Source organism: Myotis daubentonii, chromosome 10 (assembly GCF_963259705.1).
Source record: "Myotis daubentonii chromosome 10, mMyoDau2.1, whole genome shotgun sequence".
Taxonomy (NCBI): Eukaryota; Metazoa; Chordata; class Mammalia; order Chiroptera; family Vespertilionidae; genus Myotis; species Myotis daubentonii.
The window spans coordinates 61281579-61291329 of record NC_081849.1 but is presented as its reverse complement, the minus strand read 5'-3'; positions in this window follow the sequence as shown (position 1 = coordinate 61291329).

Below are 9751 nucleotides of genomic sequence, written 5' to 3'. Positions count from 1 at the left end.
TGAGAAAATGCATGTAAAGTGCTTAGGGTCATGCCTGGTACCTAGTGGGCATTCAAATAACTAGTGAAGATGGTGAGGGTGGTGGTGATTAATGCGAGATACATGCATTTCTACTCCACGGCCTGCAAGTTACTTCACTTCTCTTATCCTTGGTTCTCTCCATTGCCCGACAAGGCATTTAGCAACATCTGTGCCCAGGGCAGTGGTGGGCAGGCAATGGACAATGACGGGAGCTCCAGTGAGCTACAAATCCGAGGTTTCCTTTTGAGTCCCCACTTGCCTTGCTCCAAGCTGGGACAAAGCAAGGACTCCCTAAACCAGTGGTTCTCAACCTTCCTAATGCCACGACCCTTTAATACAGTTCCTCATGTTGTGGTGACCCCCAATTTCATTGTTACAAAGTGAACATAATTAAAGCATAGTGATTAATCACAAAAACAATATGTAATTATATATGTGTTTTCCGATGGTCTTAGGCGACCCCCAAAGGGGTCGCGACCCACAGGTTGAGAACCGCTGGCCTGGAGCCTGCAGAGTTGGCGCAACCCTAATGTTAGCATCCACATTGTCATCCACATGTTAATAACACGGGAGAAAAACGGCTGACTGACCCTGGGCACCTGCCTGGGTGAAGCTGCTGGAGGGCTTTTCCTGGCCCTGCCCCCTGCTTCCTGTTCCCTGCTTTGGACCACAGGATGGGGAGCTCCTAAGCAGCATGTCCACCTCACAAGCTCTGGGCTCCCCCCAGAAGCATCACCGTTTCAGAGGAGACGGAGATGGACACACGCTCTCTGTCCTCTAGCTGTGTCCTCTGCCGTTGGGGCAGTTGTCTCTGGCTTCATGTAGGTACCAGTGCTGAAGGGCTGACCGCTGAGCCTGGGTTGAGATGAGGTTCCCTTTGTGAGGCAGGAAAGTAGGGGCGGCCGAAAGGACAGCTCACTCTGGGCCTGTGGATACAACTGGCCTAGTGCTTCTCTTCCTTAAATCAACCAATAACTTTCTCTCTACTCCATCTCTCTCTCTCTCTTTCTCTCTCTCCCTTTCTCTCTCTCTCCCCCATCTCTGTCTCTCTCTCTCTCTCCCTCTTTCGTGTAAGCTAACATTAATGTGCAACAGACTTCATCAGATTTGTCTAATACATATTTCTTGAGCACCTACTATGTGCCAGGTCCCATCCTAGGTGATGGGAAGACAGACATGAAGGTAACAAGGATCCCTTCCCTTGATCCAGCTGGACAGTTAGAGAGAGAGAGAGATAATAAACACGACAGATGAGTGGAATACGTAGCAGTTCCCTAGATGATGGGAGGGTTCTGAAAAGCACGAAGCTCATGCAGGGAAGGGGGCTGGAGAGTGCCAGGAAGGTGGGTGACGTGTTAGGCAGGGCGGCCAGGGAAGGCCTTGGCTATGGGTTGAATTGTGTCCCCTCCAAAGTCACATGTTGAGGTCCTGACGCCCAGGATCTCAGAATCTGACCTAGCTTGGACAGAGGTCTTTACCGAGGTGATCACGGTAGGATGCAGTGGTTATGTGGCCCTGCTCTCGTGTGGCTGTCGTCCTGAGAAGAAGGGTCAATTTGGAAATGCGTGCAGGGAGAACGCCCTGTGAACGTGGAGACAGACGTCTGCGGACAAACCCAGGACGGAGGCCTGGAGGGGATCCTTCCCTCCCAGCCCTCAGAGGGACCAGCCCTGCCAAGCCCTTCCTTACAGCCTTCAGCCTTCAGAACTGGGAGGCAATACATTGTGTTTTTTGCCCCCCCAACCCCCAGGCTGGTGGTGCTTTGGCACAGCAGTCCTGGGAAGGCCGTGTAGCCCTGCCGAGAAGACAGGAAGGAAGGGAGGGAGCCAGTCATGCCAACACCGGAGGGACGAGCACCCGGCACACAGGGGCAAGAGAGGGCAGACCCTGAAGGTGCACCTGGGTTCAAGGACCACAGGAGCTGGCATGGCTGGAGGCCAGAGGCAGCAGGCCAGACCACACGGAACCAGGACATGTCTCTAACTCAGAGGAGAGACCCTGGAAGGCACCAAGCAGAGAGTGATGGGTCTGATGAGTGTTTCAACCAGACCACTGCTGAGTTTTCCTCTGAGGGGCGAGGATGGAGGCAAGAAATCATCAGCGAGGAAGCTCCTGGGATGATCCACACAAGAAACCCCAGTAACTCTGCCGCTGTGGCAGTGGGTGGGTGGGTATGTGTGTAGGGGGGAGGGGGTGACGCAGTATTATTCCAGGTCCAGCTGGAAGGTAAGTCTGGCAGCACTTGCTTCATGAGTAACCTGTTGACCAGAAAGAGGGCCTCTGCCATTGCAGTCACCAAAACGTGAGGCCCTCGCGCCACCTGCTGGCCATGCAGGAGGCAAAGCAACGCTTCCTCCCCTCCCGCCTCCCTCCTTTCCCGCGAAGGAGTGCTGAGGGCAGATCCAGACGGAAATGTCCCCAGCTCTCCATCTGTCACCCCTGCTGGCCCGACGTGGCCCAGGGCTCCTGGTTCTGTGCACCGGCCGGGCAGGGGCTTCCGTGTCGAGATGCCGGGACCAGCCAGCGGCCTAGAGGAACCCATGTTTTTGGAGGGGACGCCCAGGGCTGGTGGTGCTGAACTGCCACAGGATCGCGTGGGCATGGAGCGCCCTCTAGTGGCTCACCGCTCAGGAGGCTGCGGAGCGCCGGGCCCTGCTGAACAAAGTGACTGCAAAACCCTCCCTGAGGCCCCAGGTCAGTGCTTGAGCCAGACCCAAACTGCCCCGGACCCTGGGTTCCGAGGCCATCTGACTGCAGGCAGCCAAGGGGAGACCTCGAGAGCACCCTGAGAGCCCGAGGTGCCCCAATCAGTGGAGAGAGCGACCGTTCGATCTTTGCATACCCCCATTGGTTAGTGCAGTTTTCAGCATTTCTGTGCTGAAGGGAGTGGACACCAGTTTACAAAAACAAGTTGTAAACTCCTAAAAAAAGGACATCCATTTGGCAATAGCCCCTCAGCAGTTCTCCGCTGAGATTCCTTCTGCATCCACAAGGCAACGTTACCCCGCGTTTGGGAAGCGGCCAGCCTTTCCTTGCAGCCGACTTGCTGTGACCCCCTCCTGGCTACACGTGCGGCCTGTTCTGTGAGTAACTGAGCCTTCCTCTGGCGGGTGTCCCCGGCCGGCCGGCACCTCCTCAGAGAGAGGCTCCGCCGCGCAGCCCCTGGTGCACAATCCAGTGGCACACCGGCCACCACCGCGGGCAACGCCCCCTGCTCTCCAGCGCTGGGATTCGGGAGCTTTTCTTTTCAAAGACGCAGCCTTGTAGAGCAGTGGTTCTCAACCTGTGGGTCGCGACCCCTTTGGGGGTCGAATGACCCTTTCACAGGGGGCGCCTAAGACCATCGGAAAGCATATATAAATTACATATTTTTTTGTGATTAATCACGATGCTTCCATTATGTTCAATTTGTAACAATGAAAATACATCCTGCATATCAGATATTTACATGACGATTCATAACAGTAGCAAAATTACAGTTATGAAGTAGCAACAAAAATAATGTTATGGTTGGGGGTCACCACAACATGAGGAACTGTATTAAAGGGTCGCGGCATTAGGAAGGTTGAGAACCACTGTTGTAGAGTGTGCTTCATCACGATTGCTACCCTACACGTTTGGGGGGGGGGGTTGAACTGTGTCCACACTCCCCTCCCAAGTTCATATGTTGACGTCCTAACCTCCAGCACCTCAGAGTGTGATTGTGTTTCAAAACAGGGCCAGTGAAGATGTAACCAGTATCTCCTGCTACCCGGTTACTATAGCAACACATACACTCTAACATGGAATTCGGGACACCCCTGTGTTTGTTTTTTTGAATCCCTTGGCCATTTTTCCATCATGCGGCTTCCCACTCAGCTCCTCTCTGCACCCTTCCTGGAGGTAGCCCTGCCTTCTCCTCATTTCTGCTCCCTCTGTCCCACCGCAGGGGTCAGCTCCAGGCCATACTCTGCAAGTCCATCCCACTGAGGAACGTGGGGAAAAAAGGACTTTCCCTTCTCCAGGACGCGCCCCCAGAAAGATGTGTGGTTGTAGAGGTGAGTTCTTTTCCGATGTTACAGCTGCACTGCATTGTTAGGCATCCCCCCGGCTGATTCCCGTCAGCTGGTCCCGCTGCGCCCAGCAGGCTGCGTGCACTGTGCCGGGTGCTGGATCCTGGTGGCTGACGCCCGTCCGGTGGGACCAGGGCTCTGTGGAGCTTTTACTGATGGTCTTACGTTCTCATCGCCGTGAGTGTCTCCGTGGCGTTAAGGAAAGTCCGCTTTGCAATGAGATAACGTGGCCTGTGTTCTGTGGTTCTTCTTACTGAATAGCTTTGATTTGCTTCAGGTGAGTATCCTAGGAGAGGGTCACTCGATTGAATGGCTCCTGCAGGTGCTGTGCAGAGTTTATTTATACACACTCTTTCCTCCTAAGAGCAGCTGACAACACTGAGTAGCCGTCCCAGCCGTGTGTGGCGGAGCGTGGCGGGCACACGCAGGGACGGGGCTGCCTCCTGCAGGCAGGGCCATTATGCTGCCCGCCAGGTCAGGGCAGGCATCCAGGAACGAAGCAGGTGGGCTCCGCGGCCGCTGAGCCTGAGGGAGGCCCAGGGACACTGATGATGTGGATGATGGAGTAAGAGAGGCTGCTCCAAACTGCGTCCTCTCAGAGCCCTGTTCCTGGGCAGGAACTGAGCAAGGCTCCGCTACGCACAGCGGGGAGGTGACGGGGCCAACATGACTGCGGGCCGCGTGCAGGATGGCGGTCGGACGTGCCGAGGAGGCCCCGAGTGCTCGGTACCTTCCATCCTGAAATTCTTACGTTTTCTTGTTGAATTTGTGTCTTGTGATGTCCCGTGGGACAATGGAGCACGTGCCGGGGCTGGGATGCTCTCCAAACAGTGGGTTGTCTCTCGGAATTCCTTGCCCTGGTTGCAAGCAGGCCCTGCTGCACCGGGTGAAGGGACGGAGGGGAGTAGGCCGTGGGTGTGGGCGTTTATTGGCCAGGGCTGGGCAGGTTTCTGTTGGCTGTGGCCCAAGGTCCTAGAGGCTCCACTTTCCTCTGTGTCCTTGTTGGTGCCTTCTGTTGTCTTTGGGTTTCCTGAGGCTTCTCCCATGTCTTCTGAGACGCACAGTTGTCCCCGTTGTCGCCCAGGAGCCCTAGGGATGCGGAAGGCGATGGTGGAGGGGCAGTGGCCTTAGTCACAAGATGAGGGAGCCTGTGTCCCTGGGCTGCGACCTTCACAAAAGCTTCTTGATTTTATTCTGTTTGTGTGTCCCCTTAGCTGAGACAGGGAGGCTGCAAGGGGCTGAGCTGGGCACCTCCCTTCCCTCTTCCTTCCCCCCAGATGAGGCCTGGAGGGCAGGCCTTGTGAAGACCTGAGTGCTCTGGATGCCTCTGGCTGCTTCCCCCACCCTTCCCAGAGCAGTAGGGATTTCCTCCTGCTTCTCTGTGAGGACCTGGCCGGGCCAGCCCTGGAGTGTGGGGCCTCCCTGCAGCTTTAACCCTCAAATGTGTCCACCCTGGGCTCCAGCAACTCGGCAGCCACACTAGCTTTCCCGCCGGCACTGACTCCACCGAGGAAGCTTCTGCTCCGGTAAGTTACGGTTCTATATCCGCCTGTTGCAGGTTATGGCTGTATACCCACCTGTTGTGGGTTGTGGCTGTATATCCACCTGGTGTGGGTTGTGGCTCTATATCCCCCTGTTGTGGGCTGTGGCTTTATATCCGCCTGTTGTGGGTTGTGACTCTATATCTGCCTGTTGTAGGTTATGGCTGTATACCCGCCTATTGCAGGTTGTGACTCTATATCCACTTATTGCAGGTTCTGGCTTTATATCCGCCTGTTGTGGGTTGTGGCTGTTTACCCGCCTGTTGTGGGTTGTGCTCTATATCCACCTATTGCAGGTTGTGGCTCTATATCCGCTGTTGTGGGTTGTGACTCTATATCTGCCTGTTGTGGGTTGTGGCTCTGTATCCGCCTGTTGTCTCTCCAGTTTGGGGGAGCGGTGGCTTGTGTGGTGACCTCAGTTCTCTGATGGATCTAAGAAGAGTTGTTGATTTTCCGTTTGTTCAGCTTTTTGTTGTTGTTATGTAGACAGGACAGAGGGCTTCCTCGCTTCCTCGCAGGCCGAGCTGGAAAACTAGTGCAATGTCTTACACGTCCTCCAGTTTTGAGCTCTGGGACCAGGATGGTGGTGGGAAAGGCATGGCTGGGAGGCTCACCACTTGGTGGGCTCGCTGCCCCTCCTGATGCTCCGCCTAAACCAGCAGTTCTCAACCTGGGGGTCGAACGACCCTTTCACAGGGGTCACCTAAGACCATCGGAACACACATATATAATTACATATTGTTTAGTGATTAATCACGATGCTTTAATTATGTTCAATTTGTAACAATGAAATTGGGGGTCATCACAACATGAGGAACTGTATTAAAGGGTCGCGGCATTAGGAAGGTTGAGAACCACTGGCCTAAACCCTCACTATGCACAGTGTGGCCCCAATCCAGCCACTCCCTCCACACCCAGCAGCTCCCTGCACACCCAGCAGCTCCCTGCACACCCAGCAGCTCCCTGCACACCCAGCAGCTCCCTCTACACCCAGCAGCTCCCTGCACACCCAGCAGATCGCCAGCAAAGCAGTGTCTCGGACCCCATCCCAGACCTACTGAGCCAGAAGCCACATCACAGCAGGATCCCCGGGTGATTCCAGTGCATGCTAGAAGCTGAAAAGCTCTGCTGTGAAGGTACTTCACCCTTTTGAGCATTAGTTTATTACCTCAGTTCCCAAACTGCATACGGAGGCACCCCGGGGCACCCCATGAATCACAGGCTCTCGGGGAAATTTTGAAATTTCAAGGGAAACGCGGTAACATCTGTCCAGCGCTGTGCGTGAACCACCAGCTCGACACAGCTCAGTGTCAGCAGAACATCGCTTCATCCTTTCCATGACCAGCTAGGCTTTCTGCCGCGTAAAACCCTAGTGCAGGGTGGACGGAGAAATGAGTGTGCAGGCCTGTCCCATTTCCCACTCCGAGAAGCTTGCAGGCCCCGCAGGTGCTCGCTGTCAGGAGAGCAGTGTGTGCTACACCGTTTGGACCTGACTCCACAATCGATGGCACCGGTGGGTGTTTCTTTTCCCAGGGACGCTGACAGGCTAGGAGCAGCGTGCACTGAGAACGTTTGGGAACCTCTGGCGTAAGCTGTGGCTGACTACCTCTCTCTCCCTTGATTTCTGAGTGGATGAAAGGCAGTAAGGTGCAATAAATCCCTGTCCAGCCCGGCCGGCGTGGCTCAGTGGTTGAGTGTCAACCTAGGAACCAGGAGGTCACGGGTTGGATTCCCGGTCAGGGCACACGCCCGGTTGTGGGTTCTACCTCCAGTGGGAGGTGTGCAGGAGGCAGCTGATCAGTGATTCTCTCTCATCATTGATGCTTCTATCTCCCCCTCTATCCCTCCCTCTCTGAAATCAATAAAATCTATATTTCAAAACATAAAGTAAAATAAATCCCTGTGCATTGAATGATAGCTCTCTTCACGCTGCCCTCATCCAGCCTGCTACTTTTCCTGCTGAGCTTCACCTGCGTCGCTGAAAGACGCGTGCGAAGCTGTCAGACCAGGGTCGGGGAGCCCTGACCTGCAGGCAGATGTTCCCCACGCCACGGTCAGTTCCCCTCTGTGCAGCGCTTATGTGCAGCGCTTCTTGCTGTTTACAGACCACGTCACACACAACCTGCCTGCACGTCACAGCCTCCTGAGAAAAGCCCAGAGGCATTATTAACGCATCTTCCTTAAGGAGGAAGCACCAAAGCGCCCATGTGCGGCAAAGCTGACCATTGCACGAGCTCACACAGAGGGTTTTGCTGCCCCAAAACCAGCGCCCTTACACCCTTACTGCCTGGGAGAGAAGGGGGTTCCAGAACCCGTGGGTGGGGGCAGCGAGCTTGGATGTAAACTTGCAGCTGGTGGAGAGCTGGCTTCCTGCTGGGGCAGAGCGCCTCCTGCAGCCGCTGAAGCCAGCAAACAGCGGGCCTGAGGGGCACGGTGATGCCATTGGTAGGACTGGAGCCCCGATCACTCCCCAGCTTGTCATGGATCCACTCAGGCCCAGGGCGGCAGCGAAGTCAGCCCAGCCAGCTCGGTCACTCCACTTGGTACTGAGCAGTTGCTAAGGGTGGAGGGGGGATGAGGGATACAACTGTCCCTTTATGTCCTCAGGGACTTGAAGGAAGTGGGGTCTTTGGGATGGGAAAGGGCTTTGGAGGTCGTGCAACACCCCATTCCCTGGTGAGCCTGGCTTGCCAGCCCCTTTGAGAGATGTTTACAAAACAGGCTCCAACCCCCGCCACCCCCCCCATGCCAGGCAGGGTGCCAGGGGAGCGGGGGCGGGGAGGGGGGGCTGGTGAGGAAGAAGTGGGTCCGTGGTTGCTCAGCAACATGCACAGAAGGAAACGACAAGCAGCTTGGCTCCTTTCCTCTCCCTGCAGATGCGCAGAAGTCAAAGAAGTCACTTGCTTACAGAGGTGGCACGTCTAACCAGCAGCCAGAGGATGGGGCTGTGAGGGCTGAGGAAAGGGAACTGTCTTCTGCCTCATGTGTTTCATTTCAGGTGATTTACTGACCTTACGCACACACACACACAGCACACACACACACACAGCACACACTCGCACACAGCACACACACAGCACACATACACACACACATACACAGCACACACACACATACACAGCACACACACACAGCACACACTCATACACAGCACACACAGCACACACACTCATACACAGCTCACGCACACAGCACACACACAGCACACACACAGCACACATACACACACACACACATACACAGCACACACACAGCACACACACACAGCACACACACACAGCACACACACTCATACACAGCTCACGCACACAGCACACACACAGCACACACACAGACACACACACGCAGCGCGCACACACACACACAGCACACACACAGCATACACACACCCACAGACACACACACACACTCAACACACGGATTTGGAGGATCCGAGCAGATCAGGGAATTGGTCATGGATGCTGGTCCCTGAGGCAGGGATGCTGGTGGCTGGGAGAGGGGGGGCATGCAGGCCTCGCTGGGAGCTTCAGAGAGGAGGCGAGCCACCTCAGCACTGAGCACGCCATTGCCTCTGGGTCTCGCATTTGGTCCTCGTCCAGATCAGGAGTGAGCAGCAGTGGTGACCATCTGTCCACTGTTCCTCAGCCTCCAGCCAGAGGCCTGGCACACACACCCCAGCCTCGGTCCGCTGGGCGAATGTCCTGCCTTGTCCTACCTCTGTCTGGGGTTTAACCCCTGCTTAGGGAGGCGTGCACAGGCCCACTTTTTCTCTGTTTTAAATAATGATGACCCTGACACTTACTGAGAAATCACTGGTAGCCGACACTGTACTGCACATCCCTGTCCATTTCCTAGGGCTGCTGTAACAGAACCACAGACCGCGTGGCTTCAGCAGACACCTACTATCTTACAAATCTGGGGCCCGAAACTCCAAAAGCAAGGTGTGGGCAGGGCCACGCTCCCTCTGAGGGCAATGAGTTCAGGTCTCTCTGTGTTTCTGGACGTTCCTCGTTTGTGGCAGCCTCACTCCAACCCTCAAACGACATTCCCTCTGTGCTCACCCCACAACCCCTGTGCTCGCCCGTCTCCAACCCCCCAGTCACCTTGGATTAGGAACCCCGCCTGCTCCAGTATGGC